The sequence below is a fragment of the Varroa destructor genome, unplaced genomic scaffold (assembly GCF_002443255.2).
Source record: "Varroa destructor unplaced genomic scaffold, Vdes_3.0 BEIS01000001.1, whole genome shotgun sequence".
Classification (NCBI taxonomy): Eukaryota; Metazoa; Arthropoda; class Arachnida; order Mesostigmata; family Varroidae; genus Varroa; species Varroa destructor.
Genome location: NW_019211454.1, coordinates 43393120 through 43397011, shown reverse-complemented (window position 1 = coordinate 43397011; position 3892 = coordinate 43393120). Strand labels below are relative to the sequence as shown.

At 39.0% G+C, this 3892-nt stretch overlaps 1 protein-coding gene across 1 annotated transcript in view; it reads left to right on the top strand.

Annotated features, from left to right (window-relative positions):
* LOC111243398 (uncharacterized) overlaps nt 1-3892 on the top strand; it is a 41125-nt gene that overhangs the window by 19454 nt on the left and 17779 nt on the right. The gene's annotated exons all lie outside the window — the stretch shown is intronic.

Genomic DNA, 3892 nt, shown 5'->3' with positions numbered 1-3892 from the left:
TCTGACGCATCGAAAATTCAACTAGTGGTACCCAAATATGGGATTGCTGAAACATTCTGTCCTTGTGTGATATTCATCTTCTACTATTTTGTTCATCCCGCTAGTATCGTATTAACTGCATTCCTATGATATCTATGTCTACACAAATAAAAAATTTTCCGTTAAATGACAACTCTCCGACGTATATGGCAATGGAATATCTAATTTATTTCTATACTCATTTCCGTTCATTTTACATATAAAACCGTGCCCAAGCTTGTTGGGCTCTGCCGTCCCGCCATTGGATCAACAGGGTCTATATCATACACACGACCTGTCGAACAAGCTCAAGATCGACCCGTTCCAAATAGTCTCATCGATATTTTTGTGTCTTTTCTGCCTCTCCGTTGAGTTCGTTCTCCGTTCCGCTTCTATGTGTACCGTCTAACCGACCTATCGTTTGAGCCAAATATAAGTAAATCAATTCTCCTTGCAACTTAGCCTCGTGTTCGTCCCAGCGTGACGTTTATTCCAGCCGCAGTCTAGCAACCACATTGCTTGCTAATGATGGGTGAACTTATGTGGACTCATAGACGACTAACAAATGCTAATGAAACGCTTCGGGCATAGATAAAGGCAAAGCGATGAGATGCACTCAGTTTGCCTATGTAAATATAGAAGTACCGTGATAAACTCTGTGATGTAGTTAAACGTTACCACTACGATTAGCGTTGGCAATGGTCAGAAAGGAGAGCTGTGTTCAAACTGGCTATCCGATCATTAAAGTGGCCCGATTTATATGATGGTGTCACCCCTTTTTCGCTTTGGCATCGGTCAAGCCCATACCCAAGATGTATAAAAACACACTTAAGACATATAAGACAACCTACGCATTCGAGCTTGAAATGAGCGGTTTCGTTTAGGTTTGCTTGATATTGGTATTACAATTAGAACCTCACAAGCGACGATAACAAGTACGCAGTGGTCACTTCCACTTAGAGTGCTCTATTAGTGTAACACTTTACTTCTGTTTTTGGAAATTACTATTAAGTGTCAAGACCTGATTATTACATTCTCTGTCGGCGGTAGTTTAGAGGTATGTCTCGATCCTAATTTTGTTGTACTTTCCACCTTCAAACTTTTGTAGAGCAAAAAAATCGTGACATAATAAAAGCGAATAAAGATAATACGTATAGCCATAAAATAGGTAAGAGTAAAGTGGGGTTCAGCGAGCCAGTATAGAAGAGTATATTTAAGAGCACTGTATTCGCAAGTCAAAAAACTACAGGAAAGCAAACCATTGCGTCGACCTAGTAGGTTGGAAGGCATCAAAACGCGTACCGACATATAATGTTAGAGTCACGTCAAGCGCGAATATTAGATAGCAACTACGTACGCATCTAGCTAATAATCGCGACTTAATAGTAACATGCATCATGGCATAGCTTTTAATGATGGTTAAAAATCGAAACCTTCATTTGACTTCTAATTCGTATGCTAATAGGTATAACCATATGTGGTACCAGTGCGTGTTCAACGTAGCCAGTGCTCATCACCTATGGCGTGTAAGTGTCTTGTGATTAGTGATTCGATAAAAATGCTTATTTGAAACTTGAGATGATAATAGCTGCCGAACGAACGCCGCTTAATTTAATTAAAGAGTTGCAATCTTTCCAAAGAAAGCCCACAAAAACTGAGCGAAGAAGTCAACGTATTATATTTAACTAAGGAGAGCGTTTTTAACAAAATGGTTACATCTAACGCTATCTTATGTACAGGACGCCGCGTCAGATCACTTGCGCCGCAGAAACCATCTACCATCAAGACGAGACTTTTACTTGCTATCAGTGTTCTAGGATGGCACCATGTTAATTTTTCGCTCAGCCCTGCTCTTTTTCCGAGCCCTCAGATTTTTGCAATCCTTTCCTTTTATCGTAGCGTACAAGCGCTCTCTCTATGTTTCCATAGCAAAACTCCATTATGCCACACGACCTAAATGCCCCGAAAGTTTAGAAACAACACGCATTTACACCGCCACCACATGAATAGTCATCATCATAATCATCATCCGTGTCGTAAGCATTCACGTGCATATCTATGATGAATCTCTGTTGGAGACTTCCTCTAAAGGTGTAAGCATAACGCAACGCCTTTTCTCGTTTGCGTGTCTTTCCTCTACTTTCTTCCCCTCTTCGTCGATTGTAAAATTTTGTATGTATATATATGTATATATATATATATATATATATATATATATATATATATGTATATGTATATATATATATATATATATATATATATATATCGTCACTCATATCTACCGTACAACCAACATCGTTTTCGATTTGCGGTTCACTGGGAACGCGCCTGTATGCTTATTGCTGTCTCTGTTGTTTTCGCCGACATCGTCTTTCTGCGGCTCTTCTTCTTTCAGTCGGTTTGCTAACGAGTCACAAGCCACTCGCTCGTTCTATTAACTCAAGCGGCTGCTTGAGCTTTGTGCCATTTATCATCACGCTGCAGTAGTCATCCTCTCGTCTTGGTGGCTTTCATCCACATCATCATCCAAGCCACTTCAGTAGCAGTGGTTTTCATTAGCGGCGTTCGCCTTATTCTCCAATTATTTCTTTTGCTTACCTACTCCTCTAAATTTACGAGGGGCGTCGCACACACTCAGTCTCTGTTGCCGTTCCGAGGCGCCATAACAACCAGCTGACCGTTGTTCTCTTTAAAGGTATCTGCCCACATAATTACCATTAATGTTATTATCCATTTCACTATTATAGTCTTTTATGCTCGTCATGGGTTTTGTAGTAATGATAGCAGCAGCGGTTTTGTGGCAGTTTTGTCACATAGTTATCATTAGTATACTACTATGTTATACTAATGGCCTTGTTTTGCCATCGTTGCACTCTCGTTAAAGTCGCGTCATTCTTTTAAATAGAAATGGTGACGAGTGGACTCGAAAGCACCGAGTCTGCCTACGGCTCGGCTTGGACAGAAAACGGTTTTCCTTACTCAGAACTCGCTGTTCGTCAGTTTGTTCGGCTTATCAATGCCGCTAATAAAAATACCTTTATATATTACGCTTTAAAATCGGCTAATTTTGTAGGATGGCGACGGCGTTCAGTCACTCAGGCAGATAACTTACATGTAATATTTTACGGAGTATCTTAAATATATCTACCTATCTATGAGATAGTCGTTCTTCTTGTAAAACTTGTCGGCCAATTGGTTAAGCAGATTTCAAATCCCTATCCCCTAAATCAAGAAAGAAATATCCACACTGAACTACAAGAAACAAGATCTATTTTGAATCTTTTTTCAAAGGCAGGCTTTTTCTTTTCCGCTGGATTTCGCTTATCAGTAAAGCTCGAATACAACTTGTATTGATTACTATTATATAATAGGTACAAATATATTTATCCCATTCATACAGAAAAGTCACGAAATCGTTTCACTTAAGCGCGTTCATACGGCATACCCCTCCCCCCAATAGCAGCACCCGTTCTCCTCTCTACTAATGTCATGTCAGTAAACAAACAGAAAAAGAAAAGTTAGTAATATTACCTCCGTAAATTTATTATATATATATATATATATATATATATATAGATTTATATATAGCTTTAATATTGTCGTAATTATTCCATTAGGTTCACTTCTTTGTTGCTGTTCTTATTCTTGTTGTTGTAGTAATTGTTGTGGTTGATGTCCTCGTCCTAGCCTTTATTGTGTCGCAGAAGATGATTACCGTGATTTCTTATCATAATCCTATTTTTCATACAACTATGTACAGTGGGCGGAGTCTCCCCGGCGGTCCGCGGTAAGTACACAGCGGGGAACAAACAATACATGGGGAAGCATATATATATTTATATAGAGAGCAATATATATATATATACACATATAT